Source organism: Callospermophilus lateralis, unplaced genomic scaffold, assembly GCF_048772815.1.
Source record: "Callospermophilus lateralis isolate mCalLat2 unplaced genomic scaffold, mCalLat2.hap1 Scaffold_143, whole genome shotgun sequence".
Classification (NCBI taxonomy): Eukaryota; Metazoa; Chordata; class Mammalia; order Rodentia; family Sciuridae; genus Callospermophilus; species Callospermophilus lateralis.
The window spans coordinates 2,174,722-2,193,036 of NW_027512573.1; the positions used below are offsets into that span (position 1 = coordinate 2,174,722).

Here is an 18,315-nt window from a genome sequence, read left to right on the forward strand (position 1 = left end):
TCTTTATGTAATTCATTGTCGAAGTTATCTTTCATTGTCTGATTTTGCTGTCTAATGTCTTCCTTGAGACTCCAGATCATCTGGAGCATGTATATCCTGAATTCTCTATCTGACATTCCATCTGCTGCAGATATTACCTCTTCTGACAATGAGTTGACCTGAATTGCTTGTGGTCCTTTCTTTCCTTGTCTTTTCATACTGCTCGCGTTTCTTTCTGCTTGGTGAAACAGTTGTGTTATTGAAATTTTCCCCCTATATATTTATATTGCTCTTGTATAGTTGCAAAGTCTCCCTCACAGGCATGGGCGGCGGCTCTGCCCCTCCTCCAATTGGGGCAATGTGCCTACCACTCTGGCAGGCTGCTGGGCCTGTTCTTCCAGTCGGTAGCAGGTCCGCCTACCTTACAGGCGCGGGCGTTGGCTTTGCACCTCCCCCAACCGGGGCAATGTGTCTACCATGCTGGCGGGCCACTGCTCCTGCTCTGCTGGTGCATCATAGGTCCGCCTACCTTACAGGCACAGGCCTAGTTTTATGTTATTGAAAAGTCTTTGCTTACATCAAACTAGTGAAGATTACTTTTTAGTTTTCCTCTATTTTATTGCTTTATAATTTACATTTAGATGATAATACATTTGAAATTTATTTCTATATATGATGTGAGTTAGCGAATCACAAATTTTTTTCTACTGCAGAAATTCAAGTAATCCAGCACAATTTATTGAAAAAGATGTACTTTTTCAAGTGCTCTGTATTATCATCTCTAAATTAGGTATTTGGATGTATATAATTCTATTTATGGACTCATTATTCAATATTTTTATATTTATGTATATCTTGTAGCTTATAATTTGTAGGTTTTTACAGTTTTATATGTATATAATCATTATTTGAAAACAAGAACATTTATTAGTTTCTACTTTTATGGTTATATTTCTTTTTTGTGTTATTAAATTATCTAGACTCTCTGGTAAAAGTTGTAATGAAGTGGCAATAATTGGCACACATACTATCCTTGAAAAAGAAATATTCTTTTAATTTAATTTTTATTAATGCAAGAAATTGTACTGATTGACTTATTTAAAAACATTAATCTATGGGTGATTCCTAGAATTGACATTTAATTATGTCATGAACTTTTTCCATGTTGGATTTTTTTTAAATAATATTTTTTAATGGTAGATGCACACAATACCATTATTTATCTTTATGTGGTGCTGAGGATTGAACCCAGTGTCTCACATGTGCTAGGTGAGTGCTCTACCACTGAGCCATAACCCCATCCCAAATTGGATTTAATTTTCATATAGTTACTGAGAAAAATTGATCTACAATTTTCTTTTTCCTGGTTTTATTGATATATATTTGGCTAACTAAAATTGTATAAATCAAAGGTGTACAACATGATATTTTAATATATAGATGCATTTGAAATGATTACCACAACTAAGCTAATTAACACATCCATCACTTCACATAATTATGTATCTGAGTGTTTGCATGTGTGCTTAGGATACTTAAAATTCATTCTGTTAGCAAATTACAAGTATATAATATGTAATTATCAAGTACAATCAGCTTGCAATACAGTAGGGCATCTCTATTTATTCATCATGGAATTGAAAATTTGGTTCCTTTGATCAATACCTCCTCATTTCTATAACTACACAATTTCTACCACTACATAATCTTTGATAAACACACTTCTACTATTTATTTTTTTATTTCATCCATATTATCACAAATAGCAGCATTCTCTCTTGTTAAGGGTGAATAATACTCCTTTGTATATAAACATACCATGTTTTCTTTATTTATTCCTTTGTTAGCTGATACTTAGATTGTTTACATATATTGGTGGTTGTGATAAATGCTTCAGTGAAAATGGGAGTGATTTTGTTTCCTCTGGATATATACACAGAAGTGGGGTTGCTAAATCATAATGTAGTTCTGTTTTTAATTTCTATGAACCCTCTGTACTGTTTTCCATACTGGTTATAACTATTTGCATTTCCACCCACAATGTGTAAGGATAAACCTTTCTCCACATCCTCACCAAGATCTACTATCTTTTGAATTTTTGATGATAGCCATCCTCGAATGTATGAGGTGACATCTCATTGTGGTTTTTCGAATGTATGAGGTGACATCTCATTGTGGTTTTTATTTGTGTTTCCCTGGTGACTAAGTGATGTTGAGCACATTTTCATAGCCATTTTTTTCTGCCTTTCTTGTGAACACATCTCTTTTTGATGTATTTTTCATTACAATATTTTGGTTTTTGCTAATAAGTTGTGCAAATTACTACTACATTTTGGATACGAACATCTTTTTGGATATATGGTTTGCAATTATCTTTTCCCTTCCTATAGATTTCCCTTTCACTCTGTTGATTGTTTCTCTGAATAAGCTTTTTAGCTTGATGCCCTTCCACTTGTTAATTTTGCTTCCATTGTCTGTGTTTTTTATATCATATGCAATAATCTCATTACCAAGACCAATGGCATGGGATTTTCTTCTATATTGTCTTCTAGGAGTTTTATAGTTTAAAGTTGTTAATCCATTTTGAGCTTATTTTTGTATATGGTGTAAGATAAGAATCCAATTTCACTTCCTTTTACATGTAGAAAGCAGTTTTCCCCAAACACTTTTATTAAATTGATTATTTTTTGCAGTGTGTATTTTTGGTGCCTTTGTCAAATCTAGTTGACCTCTTATGTGCAGGTTTGTACTGGCCTTTCAATTTGGTTCCATTGGTCTATGTATCTATTTTTATACCAGTTCCATGCTGGTCTTTTTTAACTTTATTTTTTGTGGGGTTCTTTTTTACATATTTATAGGTGTATGGAGTACAATTTGCCCCATTTAAATCCTCTTTTCTCTTCTTCTCTTCCCATTTCTCTAGTTTACTGGTCATCTCTCTACTTATTGTTTTTATTTATTTATTTAAAGATATACATAAAGGTGAAGTATATTCATATATGTACGTATAATTTGACCAAATTTATTCTGCAATTCCTTCCTTTCCCCTTCTATACTTTCTGCCCCTCAGTTGCATTTTCCTACTCCACTGAGATCTCCCCATTTTTATAATTGAATCTCTCCTCCCCATTTTTCAACTTATTTTGCTCTAGCTTCTGCATGTGAGAGAAAACATTCAATCTTTGACTTTCAGAGTATGACTTATTTCGCTTAGCATGATGTTCCCCTACTTCCATCATCTATAAGTAAAATGCAAATGCAAAGAATAAGAGTAATTATATTCTGTTAAGTTGAGTAAACTCCATATGTGTGTATATACACATTTTCTTATACATTCATCTATGATAGGAATCCTGGACTGGAAACATCTTGGTTATTACTGAATAATGTAGCCTCTAAAACAATGTTAGAATATGTGACTTTAATTTATTTTGATAAATACCAAGGAAACTGGGAAAATTGGGTTGTATTGTGGTTGCTTCCTAGTTTTTTGAGGAATCTTCATTGTGATTTCCGAAGTGCTTATATTAATTTTTAGTCCACTAACAACATATGAGTGTCCTCCACATTCTTAACAGCATTTATAATTACTCATATTCTTTGCATTTGACATTTTACCTAGAGTGAGATGAAATCTGAATGTAGTTGTGATTTACTTTTCCTTGATTGGTAAAAACGTTGAACATTTTTTTGTGTGTGTATTTTTGGCCATTTGTATTTCTTCTTTTGAGAAATGTCTGTTTAGTTCTTTTGCCCATTTATTGATTGTGGGATTTCTCTTCATGTTCTTAATTGTTTTCTCTGCTGTGCAGAAGCTTTACCAATTTGACGGAATACCAACTATTGATTCTTGGTTTTATTTTTTGAGATTTTGGGAGGGGTCTTGTTAAGGAATTTGGAAGCTGAACCAATATGTTTTAGTATTGAACCTATGTTTTCTTTAAGCATTTGCAGGAATCCTGGTCTATTTCCTAGATTTTTTATTCATCTTTTTGTGCAGGGTGAGAGAGAGGGATCTAACTTCATTTTTTTACATATGAATATCCAGTTTTCTTAACAACATTTGTTAAAAAGCCTATCTTCAATGTTACTTTTTGACACCTTTGTTGAATATTAGATGACTGTATCTATGTGAGTTTGTCTATGTGTATTCTATACTATTCCATTGGAATTCATGCCTATTTTGATGATTATATATATATATATATATATATATATATACACACACACACACACACACACACACACACACACACACACACATTTAACTATCGCTCTGTAGTATAATTGATGGTGGCTGGGGACTGTAAATTGTAAAGTAACAACTTTCCTCTGCAGGGGCTTATGTGTAGTGGCTGTATCTAAGGAATTGTTGGCTATTTGCAATTGTAGGGCCTGTGAATGCAGAATCCTATATTCTGATCTATAGTACAGAAATGTCCACCCTGGCTGGTGCATTTCCTCACAATTCTACCCATTCTCATGACTGAGATAGAAAGTCAGTGGCTTGTTTTCACCTAATCTCCTCCTGATACTATAGGGAGTAGTGGTTTAGAGTTAGCAATTACCAGGAGTGATTTGCTCTTGGGGAAGCTCCACCCCACTCTCCTTTACTGTGATGATGGGGTAGGTATTTGGGTAACCTTCAGCTAAAAGTAATTCTTCTATAGTTTCATTCTAGTTGAATTATTGAGACCACGTGTTTATAAGTTATTCCTTATGGTTTCATTTTTTACTATCTGAAGGTGGAAAGAAACTATATATATTTATTTATTTATTGACATAATAAACTCTGTATCTTTTAAAATAAGGTTTAAAAGGAATCAAGTATCTAGAACCATTTTCAATTAGCCTTCCAAAATTGGCTTCTTTCCCCCAATCCTGTATTTAGAAACAAATAACTTTAGTATAATATTTGGCATGACCTTACACTTGCTTGTAATAAAAACCAAAAAATTATGTATCTGAAATTGATAAGTGTTACAAAATATTTAACATATGAAGAAGAGGTATATCTTACAGAATTATTTGGCTACAGCATAAGGTAATCAATGAAGACAGAACTTTTCCTATCATAAATTTGACATATTTGAAATTCTGCATGATATTCTCCATAATTCTGAAAGCATTGGTTACAGCAATATGATCATGCCATGTTGTCACTGCCACTCAACTTCCATGAAATTAGACTGAATGAGAAAGGAACAAATTTGGTGCCTGCACCAACGTAGAATTTGTTCTGAAATTCTACCCAGTGGAGACATATGGTATGAAGAAATGCAGAAAGCCCTTCCATGATCAAGAGGATGAAAATAGAGTCAAAACTGCAAAGAGAGCAATCACTGGGAGCAGTGCAAGACACGGTAGATGGTGTACACTTGTAGGCCCAGTCACATCAGCATGGCCCACAGGACATCAGAGAGCAGTGCATGAGTACTGAGTGCCCAGAGCCACAGGTAGGGTGCAGTGTTGGACATGAAGCTAAGAGAGTACTCAATGGAGTGAATTACTTGTGTTAATAGTATTTCTCCAAAATGAAACTCTTTGCATGGCATTTCTCTGCATCCATCTTCCATTTGGTTATTTCTCTCTTCTATATCCTGGTTTCCCAGCAGAGAAACAACTTCCTCACTATTTTTCCTTACAAGTGTGTAACCAACTCTGCACATTGTGTAGCCACAACAAGAAAACTGGTTTTCCCAAGAAGACAGTACTGTGACGAGCAGCAGAACTTTCTGGACCTGCTGCTGCCTTGGGTAAAGGCCACTTGATCCACTTGCTGGGAATATGAACAAGTTGATGAACTCAATCAGAATGCTGGGAGCTTCCTTGTAAGTTACTGCCAGAAACATGAGCCACTTATAGACAGTCATAAAGATGAGGTATCACAGACATTTTCATTTTGAAAGAATTTAGGAAAGTGAGGTGATTGTTTGCTATGTTCCAAATTGGGTCAATCCCCAAAGGATAAGAGTGTCGGAAAACTCCAGGAATGGCTCAGTCCAACTGCAGCACCCTATTGTGCCTCAGGACACCGTCGTTCCACAGAGCCATCTTCTCAGGCTCCTGCTGAGTGTGACTGGATCTGCACATGGCAGACACATTCCACTGAGAGCCAAAGATGTTCAGTGACTTGGAGAAGCAGTCATTGTAGATGAGGCCTGTGTACACTGAGAACAGTCCCATGAGCAGAAAGATGTATCGGCCATTGAGAAACATCCTCAAGATGTCCTGCAACTGGTTCAGTCCAGGATGATTTTCATTTATTACCAATAAGAGGGCAAATAAGAACATCACAAATCTGAGGCCAAGGTCTCCGAACACCACTGCAAACAAAACTGGGAATGTGATGTTGGAAAAGAGCTGGATTCACTTCCCTGTAGCTCCCAATGCCATAAGCATCCATGATGCTCTGAAATCCCTGGATGAATCTGTTGGTCCATAATAGGGTTGAGGGTGTTTCTTTTGTGGGGATTGTGTTCATAAATGAGGAGATGGTATCCCTGCTCTCTCCCAAGCCCTCCTCTAGCACCCTGCGCAGGTCAAGCAGATCACCCTCAGGGCAACAGACCTTGGGGATGAGGCACTTGTCAGTCCAAGCTGGACATGTTCAGCATGTGGTAAATGGCTTTCATTTTCTTCACCTGGATTATGTGGCTGTTCACTGGCTCAGCAGCTTTACACAGCACTTGCCTTAAATAATCTTCAGTTTTGTGAAGCACAGTGTAGAGATCCTGGATCACAGTATTCAACCCCTTCTGAATCTCCTTTCACTTCTCAACAGTGTTTGAATAGGAGTAGATATGGCAGTAGTAATAGTCACATACTTCCTGACCTTGTGGCCAATCTGCTCTCCCCAAAAGGATATCAAAAAGATGGAAGGTCAGAGGGAGGCAGCAGTCTGTGTTGCTCCGTGATCCAGATCTCACCTAGTCAGAATACTGCATCTCTGAGAGTGTTAGAAGACCCCTACACAGCTGATTTCCACAGAAATCACCAGCAGCTGTGACTCTGCACAGGGCTGGGCCTCAGCTTTCAAGTAGGACTCCTGACTCCTGCCTCCCCAAACCCAAAGCCTGAAGTTCTATCCCATTTAGGGCTGGTTGGCACCTTAGCAGAATCACCTATCAGCACCTTTGCAGAACTCTTAGACTTTGCTCACCTCCCATGGAGGTCACTCAGCTACTACCTACCCACAGAACAATGTCATCACCCTCTCCCCCCACCTTACCAGACACCCCAGCCGGTGCTGGAAGCAGACTGCCTCCACCTTGGCTCAACATTCTCACCATATTAGGTGGGGGCAGCTCCCAGATAAGATCTCCAGCAGCCAGGTACCAGGTTTGCAACCTCCCCCTTTCCCCAGCGGTGGTAACCCAACACAGTAGCTGCTCAACACAGATGTGCAGTGTGACCAGGGAGCCACCCCCGAAGCCCCGATGTGAGAAGTTCCCCAATTGGGAACTGCTAAGGGAGAGGGAGATGGGGCTAATGTTTGGAGCCTAACAGAGAGACCAGGACCTGGGAAATCTCCAGGCAAGATAGGGAGAAAGTACTGGGCACCACAGACATATCAGTGGTCCCAGAAAGAGACCCGTGAGGTGCAGTGTCCCTGCAGGGTCTGGCAGGTGGCACTCCCTGTTTTCAGGTGCCCTACACCAGGACAAATCTTCCCACCCTGGTTACCTACAACACCCTGAGGGCAGAGAAACCAGTTTACAATAGACAACGCCACCTATTGGATGAGAAGAGAAGTATGAAAGATACACATCTCTAAAACTAGCAAGAACTCTGGTTTCTTTCTTGGAATATTTGTTTCTCTTTCTCTTCTACTCCTCTATCCTCTGGCCCTCACATTCCCAATATATGTGAAACCAAAAACTTTGCATGAAATAGGATTTTGAAGACTGAGTCACCTGAATAATATAATATAGAAGTGTTGTATATGCCCTTTTTTCTTCTTTCATTTTTTCTTTTCCCCTCCAAATTTTACTATTTTAACATCCTGTATTTTTCAAAATACATATGTGTGTTTGTTTTATGTACTCTGTCTTCCCATGTACTTGTCTACCCTAAATTACTTCCTTTCTATTCTCTTGCTACTAACCCTCTTCATTAGATTTCTTTCACACTTCCTAAGATATATTAACTTTATATCATCTCATCCTATTTCCTCAGCATATCATCCTACACCCCACCCTCAGTTCAATGTCCACCTTCAGAAACTGTAAATCTTTTTACAAAATTACTGGTTATATTTTAGATAATAATTGAATACAACATTTCTGTACATTGAGACTAAACTGTAAATGTCTTAACAACAACAAATTGTTCATAAGTGGTATATTGTTGAAATTAGGATCTGTTAACATTGTCTCTCCCTACAAAGGTGACATCTTGGAACCCTATAAGAGTACTACAAACCTGATAATAAACAGCAATAATACTCCAGACTCACAGAGCTGGAAAGGAACACACACAAGCAACATGAAAAGACAAGGGAAGAAAGGGTCCTAAACAAATCAAGACACCACACATGATTAGAATAATTGGCAGCCTTAGAAGAAGGAATTACAGAGAAGGAGTTCAGGATGTACATGTTTAAAATGTTTTGTGAACTCCAGGAAGATAAAATAGAGAAAATATAGGCAGTGAAAGATCATTTTGACAATGAGCTACATAAACAAATCCAAGAAGCAAAAGATCACCTCAACAGGGAGATAGAGAATATATCTAACTATCTACCTATCTATCTATCTATATCTATCTATATCTATATCTATATATATCTATATATCTATATCTATATATCTATATATCTATATCTATATCTATATCTATATATATATATATATATATATATATGTATAGGTTGCAGAATCACATTGGTAATGCAGTCATATATATATATATATACACACACACACACACACACACACACACACACACACACTCACACACACATAGTAATAATAATGTCTAAAAGCTGAGAAAGAAAGAAACCAGATTACAAATAGGGGGAAACCAATTAGGGTAACAGCAGATTTTTCAACACAGACTCTGAAAGTTAGAAGATCCTGGAACAACATATATCAAGCTTTGAAAGATAATGGGTGCCAACCAAGAATTTTGTATCCAGCAAAATTAAGCTTTAGATTTGAAGATGAAATAAAAACCTCCCATGACAAACAAAAGTTAAAATAATTTTATAGCTAGACAACGGACACTACAAAACATCCTTGGAAAATATCCCACGAAGAACAACAAAAAACAACAGTAAAAATCAGCAGAGGGAGGAAGTACCCTAAAGGAAAAACTAATCAAAGAGGAAAACCAAGTCAAGTTAAATAACAAAAATAAACAAATATGGCTGGAAATACAAACCATGTCTCAATAGTAACCCTGAATATTAATGGCTTAAACTCACCAATAAAGAGACATAGGCTAGCAGATTGGATTTTTTAAAAAAGACCCCAAAATATGCTTTCTCTAGGAGACTCATCTGATAGGAACAGATATACACACACTGAAGGTGAAAGGTTGGGAAAAATTATATCACTCATATGGACTGCAGAAGCAAGCAGGGGGTTCCATACTCACATAAAATAAAGCAGACTTCAAGCCAAAGTTAATCAAAAAGGATGAAGATAGACATTACATACTGCTCAAGAGAACTATACACCTACAAGACATAACAATCATAAATTGCCCCAAACAATGGTGCAGCTATGTTCATCATACAAGCTCTTCTCAAGTGCAAGAGTCAAATTGACCACAACACAATAATCTTGGATGACTTTAACACATCGCTCTCACCACTGGAGAGATCTTCCAAACAAAAGTCAAATAAAGAAACTACAGAGCTCAATAACACAATTAATAACTTAGACTTAACTGACATATATAAAATATATCAACTAGCATCAAGCAGATACACTTTCTTCTCAGCAGCACATGGATCCTTCTCAAAAATAGACCATATACTGTGCCATAGGGAAACTCTTAGCAAATACAAAAAAGTACGGATATTACCATGCATTTTATCAGGTCATAATGGAAAAAAATTATAAATCAATGACAAAATAAAGAATAAAAATTTCTGCAACACATGGAGACTGAACAATATGCTACTGAATAAACAATGGGTTACATAAGACATTAAGGAGGAGATTAAAAATTCTTAGAGGTAAATGAGAACACAGACACAATATATCAAAATCTCTGCAACACTATGAAAGCAGTACTAAGAGGAAAGCTCATTGCATGGAGTTCATTCCTTTAAAGAAGAAAAAAATCAACAATTAAATGAACTCAGGCTACATCTCAAAGCCCTAGAGAAAGAAGAACAAACCAGCAGCAAAAGCAGTAGAAGTCAAGAAATATTTAAAATTACAGTTGAAATCAATTATATCAAAACAAAAGAAAAAAACTGAAAAAAATTGACAAAACAAAAAGTTGATTCTTTGAAAAAATAAATAAAATTGACAGACCCTTAGCCACCCTAATGAAGAGGAGAGAGAACTCAAATTACCAGCATACATGATGAAAGAGGTAATATCACAACAGACACTACAGAAATACTGAAGATAATTAGAATTTTGAAAATTTATACTCCAATAAAATTGAAGACATTGAAGGCATCAATAAATTCCTTAAGATTTATGATCTGCCCAGATTGAATCAGGAAGATATTCACAACTTAAACAGACCAATATCAAGTGAGGAAGTAGAAGAAGCCATAGAATTCTAAAAAAAAAAAAAAAAAACTCAGGCCCGGATGGATGCACAGCTGAGTTCTACATGACCTGCAAAGAAGAACTAATACCAATACACTTCAATTTATTTAAGGAAATAGAAAAACAGGCAGTACTTCCAAACTCATTCTATGAAGCCAATATCACCCTGATTCCAAAACCATGAAAGACACACGAAAGAAAGAAAACTTCAGACCAACATCTCTAATGAACATAGATACAAAAGTTCTCAATAAAATTCTGGAAAATCGAAGACAAAAGCATATCAAAAATATTGTGTAACATGATCAAGTGGAATTCAAATCAAGGATGTAAGGTTGGTTCAACATACAGATACCAATAAATGTAATTCATCACATCAATAGACTTAAGATAAGAATCATATGATCATCTGATAGATGCATAAAAAGCATTTGACAAAATACAGCACCCATTAATGTTCAAAACACTAGAAAAAACAGGGATAACAGGAACATATCTCAACATTGAATATGCTATCTACACTAAGCCTCAGGCCAACGTCATTCTAAACAGAGAAAAACTGAAGGCATTCCTTTTAAAATCTGGAACAAGACAAGGATGTCCTCTTTCACCACTTCTATTCAACATAGTTCTTGAAACACTGGCTAGAACCATTAGACAGATGAAAGAAATTAAAGGGATATGTACAGGGAAAGAAGAAATTAAATTAAATTAGCTCTGACAATATGATTCTATACCTAGAAGACCTCCCCCACCGACACACACACACACACACACAAAAAAAAAAAAAAAAAAAAAAACTCCACCAGAATACTTATAGAACTAGAAAATGAATTCAGCAAAGTATCAGGACCCATAAATCAAAAGCATTTCTGTATATCAGTGACAAATCCTCTTAGAAGGAAATGAGGAAAACTACCCCAATACACAATAACCTCAAAAAAATAAGATATTTGGGAACCAACTTAACAAAATAGGTGAAAGATCTATACGATGAAAACTACAGAACCCTAAAGAAAGAAATCAAAGAAGACCTTAGAAGATGGAAGGATTTGCCTTGATCTTGAATAGGCAGAATTAATATTATCAAAATGAACATACTTCCAAAAGCACTATACCTATTTAATGTAATTCCGATCACAATCCCAATGACATTCCCCATAGAAATAGAAAAAATAATCATAAAAATTATCTGGAAAAATAAGAGACCCAGAATAGCTAAAGCAATCATAAACAGGAAGAGTGAAACAGGTGGTATCACTATACCAGAACTTAAACTATACTACAGAGCAATAGTAACAAAAACAGCATGATATTCACACCAAAACAGCCAATCCTAAAAAAACCAATGCCGAATGTTTTCTCTGATATAAGGAGCCTGACTCATAGTGGGGTAGGGAGGAAGAGCATGGGAGAAATAGATAAATTCAAGATAGGGCAGAGGAGTTGAGAGGGAAAAGGAGGGGATAGGGAATTACCAAGGATGGTGGAGTGTGATGGACATCATAGTAATCAAAGTACATGTATGAAGACTCAAATTGAGTGTCAACATATTTTATATACAAACAGAGATACAAAAATTGTGGTATATATGGGTATTAAGAATTATAATGCAAAATAACAACAACAAAGTACATGTATAAAGGCATAAATTGGCATCAACATACTTTATATACAGAGATATGAAAAATTGTGCCCTATATGTGTAGTAAGAATTGTAATGCTTTCCATGCCATTGTGTAATTTAAAAAGAGAAAAAGAAAAAAAAAATTGTCATTAGATTTCCTAAGAGAATATGTAGATCTTCGACTTTTCATGGCAGTTTTAAGCTCTTACAAATCCTATTAATGTATGTCTACCAGAAGTGATAGATAGTAAGTACTCTGATAGCATTTTTAAAAGCATACTAAAATTTAAATTAAGAGAAATAAATTAACAAATTATTTAAATTAAAATTAGGATAAACAAAAGGCCTGATGCAACATTTCTGAGTTTTTTGACAATATTCAAAAATCGTTATTTGACAGATAACTTCTGAATTAATATAAAGAAATGACAATAATTTGTATATGTATTCATTGAAAACATTTTCATTAAGCACCAAGTAGAACAGTTTCTGATTTTTTAACTAAAAACACTTTTATCATTGAAAGACTGCCTCAACTTAATTTATCTGGGGTGGGGTGCAAGTGGGGCATATCAGGGATTGAATTCAGGGGCATTCAACCACTGAGCCACATCTCCAGCCCTATTTTGTATTTTATTTAGAGAAAGGATCTCACTGAGTTGCTTAGCACCTGGCTTTTGCTGAGGCTGGCTTTGAATATGTTATCTTCCTGCCTTGACCTCCTGAGCCACTGGGATTATAGGTATGTGCCATCATGCTGGGTGTTTATTTAGGTTTTTAATCAAGAAACCTAAAGCTGCCAATCAGAGCTTCTAACTAGCATGAGGTGACCTGGCTAAAACCCTTATGAGTAAAAAATAACTGTTTTGACCTATATATTCCAACCAAGGGGAAATATGCTGGCTTCAGGCTGGTTATCAGAGGTCCTGGGTCCACAAACCAAGTATCAACCTCACAGCTCACAAACTAAATGAGTAATATGTGTACACAAAGTGAGTACAAAGTATCATATAATATACATGTTCCTGTATATTCAAAGGAAGTAATGCCTATTTCCCATGAGAATATAATGCAGCAAGGAGCATAAAAACAGATACAGCTCACTAATTCACAAGAAAGTAAAAGGAATGAAAGTCCTGTGCCCTGGAATGGAGTGGAGGCTTTGTGGACCAGGTGGCATCCAGGCCACACCAGGAACATGAGTGGGGATACTGAGGCGCAATGGGAGAAATCTTCAATGTTGGAATGGACAAAATGAACCAAGACACAGCCACAGACATACTGACTATTCAGAAGTCAGAGGAGTGTTTGTCCTGGCTGAAGTGATATAATCTGTGAGATGCATGAAACAGAGAAAAGAAAACCTCTGCTAACAAGAGGGCAAAACACCTTCCCACAGAGGATCCACATGCTCTGTTTGGAAGTGAAGTAGCTCCTAATACAGCTTGCTTAAAAAAGCAAACATCACAGAACACATAACAAAGGCAGCATCAACTTAAGGGTCTACTGTAATATTACTATGCTAACCTAGCCTATCTTAACCCTTTTTTTCTGACAGATTTACAAAATATCTGCACTCTGTACTGCTATGGAAGCATTATAAATGTTGCATTAGATTCCGCTTCTTGAGGTAGTTCAAAGTCTTGAAACAGCAAATTTACATATTTTTCTCTAAGGCCTAAAACCAAATTCCTTCTCCCATAATTCTAGGAGTATTTAAATATCCCCCCTCAGATCACAACAAACTAACAACTGGATAAAAGCTATATAAAATTTTAAAAACAAGAAAAAAAATTTTGCATCAAACTAATAATCTAAACATTGCTGTGGACAAAACAAACAAAATGCAACCTCACTTTCGTTAGCAAGCTATTGGCATTTATAAAGTACTCAAGTACTTAACAGGTCATAAAAATTGGGGAAATTTTTCAGTGGAAATAAAATTAACAACAACTCATTCTCTGGCAGATAGTTTTTCTAAAATGGCATGTATACACAGAGAGGTTTGGAGAAACTGTTTGCAGAAGGCTATGTTGTAGGCCAGACCTCTCTCACGTCTGCTTCAGAGGTGCAGGGATTTTGGAAGATGCCTGCTCCAGATAGGCCAAGGAGCCCTAAGGGACTTGGCTAGCTTTTTGTGCTGCACACTGATGACCTCTAGCACCTGCTGCCAATGCCTCAGCTGTGTCAAGTACTTCTGCACCAGTACATCTTTCCACTGCAACTCATTCCTTAGTCCTGAGACAACCTCTTTGATAGCTTGCTGTGGTTTCTGGACAGAGAGCTACAATTTTTTTTTTTTTTTTTTGCAGAAAAAAAGCATTCTGTCTTTCAATATCCAGAAACTTCTGGATACACTGATCAACACCAGTTCCAATTTCTTCCTGATCAATGCCATTCACATAATCCTAACTCAGAAGAGAAGCAAAGTAAGCATGGAATGAAGCCTCCAACTTGTCTACCAAAGTGCTGGTAGCAGTTCTCATTGGGACCTTCACTGCCTAATGAAGCAAAGCCTAACCAGGGAGTCCCAGCGTAGGTTGCATGACTGGTGGCTGCCCAGAGAATATACCTCCCAGCAGAGCCGCCTAATCTGGGATGGCGGGCCTCCCACTGCACCTGCGCAGACCGGTGCCAGTTCAATATTTCTGTTAAGCTTCAATGCTGACTTGACTTTATGACCTACATTTAGTTGAATAAAAGTAATTTAAAAAAGAAAAACTAAGGAATTTGTTTAATGATAAAAAAGACTTTGGATTATTGGTTCACAAAAAAAGGACAAAAAACTATCTGTCATTTGTTCCACATCTTCCCTTTTTATCTCCACATCCTATACTCAGATACCCAGTTGGAAGCCTTCAAAGTCTGTCTTTCCAAGTTCTCCTGTCACATATTCTTGGTACAATTAGAATACACACAGAAAAACAGAATCTCTAGACATTGTTCAAACTGAAAATAAATAGGATCAGGATGTTATAATCATAAAGGAATTACAACTAATTTTCCTTTTTGACTATAAGTATTTAAAAATTAAGTCTAATATCCCTCAGGAAATTTTATAAAGTATTTTATTAGGATGAAATTATCTAAGGTACAGCATAAATATTATAGTTATTAATGTTATACTGTATTTTGTATTTCTACTGAGTAGGTTGTAGCTGCCCTTGGTACATACACATAAAATGAAGGAGCAGGTTAGATAATATATATACTAATTTCCATCTCTGTAGTAACCAGTTTGTTATCTACATTATCCCATAACATAATATTGTATACCTTAAATATATACAGATAAAATTTATTTTTTCAAAAGTGACTTAAAGCCCTGCTGTTGGTGATGCTCAGTTAAAACTGTTTAACTCTCTGGATAATAGAGATTCTTTTCAACCCTATGTAAACTTTACTTTAACTTAATGTTTTTTTACTGTGAGGTGCTTATGCAGCAAAACTCTAAGGTTGGGGTTTTTCTATTGTTACTTTGGCAGTGCTATATCATTCATATCATTGTTCATTTAGATAGATCAAGTTTTAGTTCTGACCTTGAAAAAGAAATAAATTTCCCATCTAAAAGAAGGGAAATTTCAGCTCTTCCATTTCTGTGTCCTGAGCTAAACAGAAAGTGGAGTAGACTGAAATGTCATAAAATCAGAAAGAGAAGTTATAGTAGACATCTTTTTTGCAAAGAATAATTTAAAGAAATTAAGCCATTTATTACTGACATTTGTGAAGGATTTGTTATTTTAAATATGTATTCTGAATTTTATACAGACTTTAAAAATAGTTCTGAAATTAGAAATTTGGATGCTGTGCAGAATAGTGTAAAAAAATGTATGAATAGGAGCCAATCCAAATTGAGCAATTAAAAAGTCAAAATTAAATAAGTGGTGAACATTTTTACATAATACCATAATAGTAACTGTTGTATTCTGCTACCAAAATGTGGATGTGTAACCGATGTGATTCTGAAATCTTTGTAATGTTTTGAATAAAAATAAATAAATAAATAATAAAAAAATAAGTGGTGAACAAATTTGTTCTTTAATTATAGAGATTTGGGTTTTTCAATGATTCTGAAGTGAAGAGCAGTTGCATAATTAATAATAATTACAACATATAATTAAAATTGTTTTCTGATAAATAATTGATATTTTATTTTCCAACTTGGTAGGGAGAGGAACCACAAAAATAAAACATTAGACACAGAACAAATTCAAATAGTTGTTAAATTTAGCTATGTGGTGAGGTGGAGGCTGACAAAATGTTTGCCTTAGGTTAGGTTTTAATTACTAGAATGTTCATGGGTTCTCTTTTCAGTGGTCTAATCCTTCACATGGATTAAATTAGAATAGTAAACAATCTTGGTTTCCTTACCCCAAGTTATTCATGAAGTAAACCCTGAAGGTCTGTTACAGAAAAGAAAAAAAAAATCTATCACCATTCTTCCAATTTTGCATAATAGTTGTCTTTCCTTATCTGCAATATTAACATGAATAGTATACATTTATTTTCAGGGAGAAAATGGAAAGATGCTTATATTTTTAAAAATGTTTTTATTTTACTGTCAAATAAAAGAGATGAACTAAAGTGAAAAAAATAGTGTAGCTTAAAACAGTGTCTGATACCAATAGCCAATCAAACATATCTATGGACCATTGTAAATTTATAAATGACAAAGAATGATAAGAAAGTTCTTTATTTTCTTTATTGTCTTCCTTCTTGTTATAAAGAAATAATAAAAATAATTTTCTCATTTGTGAACTGTCACTGAGGGGTAAGAATAGATATGTTAGGGAAGAAATGGGGAGATGGGTTTGAGGGTACTCACTGTCTCCGACTCTACAGACAAAGCACGGGTCCCTGATCTGATGATACTTCCCTCAGCCATGATCTAAAGTGAAAAATCAACAGAAAAGAGACTTTACCTCTTTGACTTTGACCTACTTTTATTTGTTGAGTCTGCTGCCGGGAATTAACCTGATAAGAAGAATCAAGGGAGCATGGATGAGAATTACTTGTGGGTAATAATTTATTGTGACATTCTTAGACTGCTTAATAGATAGGGTCTCATTAAGTTGCTTAGGGCTTCCCTAAATTGTTGAGGCTGTCTTTGAATTTATGATCCTCCTGCCTAAGCCTCCCAAATGTGTGACACTGCACCTGGCTATAATGGCACATAATTTTTGATGACTCTATTATAATTCTGAAAAAAAAAAATGTTTCACTATATCTCCCTACCTTCCATGCAATGCAATTATTTACCTTATTCATTAAGAATTAGTGAGGGGAAACTATCAAAATTATTAGAAACTCAAAAATAAGATTAAAATAATTATAGTATATTCTTTTGTTTCTACTTGGAGACAAGAGTCACTTAAGTATCATCTAAGTTCATCTCATTATTTACTACAAAAATAAAGGTTCCAGACTTACTGAAGTTCTTGTTGAATCTTTGTCAGATATTATTGTAAATAATTTCTGTGTGATAGAGCAGATAACTCAAGATTGTATGCCTGTTTTATATTAATTATGTTATAATATTCTTATCATAATAGTTTCTTTGCCTGTGAATAACCTAGCTTTTTGAATGCTCCTTGAATTTATAGTGCATTTTAGTGGTTATCTCATTGCTTAATAGATTAAATGAAATCTTTGAACATTTGTTTTCTTTATGTTTGCCTAAGAATCATTTCTAAAAGAATCTTTTAAAAATAATACTTTTATAAAAAATTGCCAAAATAGGAAAGTACCATAGTTAATAATACCCATATGTGTGTATCCATATGAATCACAAAATATTTTATAGAAAAAGTGCTCTAAAAGGGGCTAAAAGCATGCAATGGAGGAAGGATAGCATCTTCAACAAATGGTGCTGGGAAAACTGGAAATCCATATGCAACAAAATGAAACTGAATCCCCTCCTCTCGCCATGCACAAAAGTTAACTCAAAATGGATCAAGGACCTTGATATCAAAT

The 18,315-nt window shown here is 35.3% G+C and overlaps 2 pseudogenes; both read right to left on the reverse strand.

The window, feature by feature from the left end:
• Positions 1 to 5,369: 5,369 nt before the first annotated feature.
• LOC143387897 (V-type proton ATPase 116 kDa subunit a 2 pseudogene) lies at positions 5,370 to 7,148 on the reverse strand (annotated as a pseudogene).
• A 7,245-nt stretch (positions 7,149 to 14,393) lies between these two features.
• Positions 14,394 to 17,227, reverse strand: LOC143387874 (mediator of RNA polymerase II transcription subunit 28 pseudogene; annotated as a pseudogene).
• Positions 17,228 to 18,315: the final 1,088 nt, after the last annotated feature.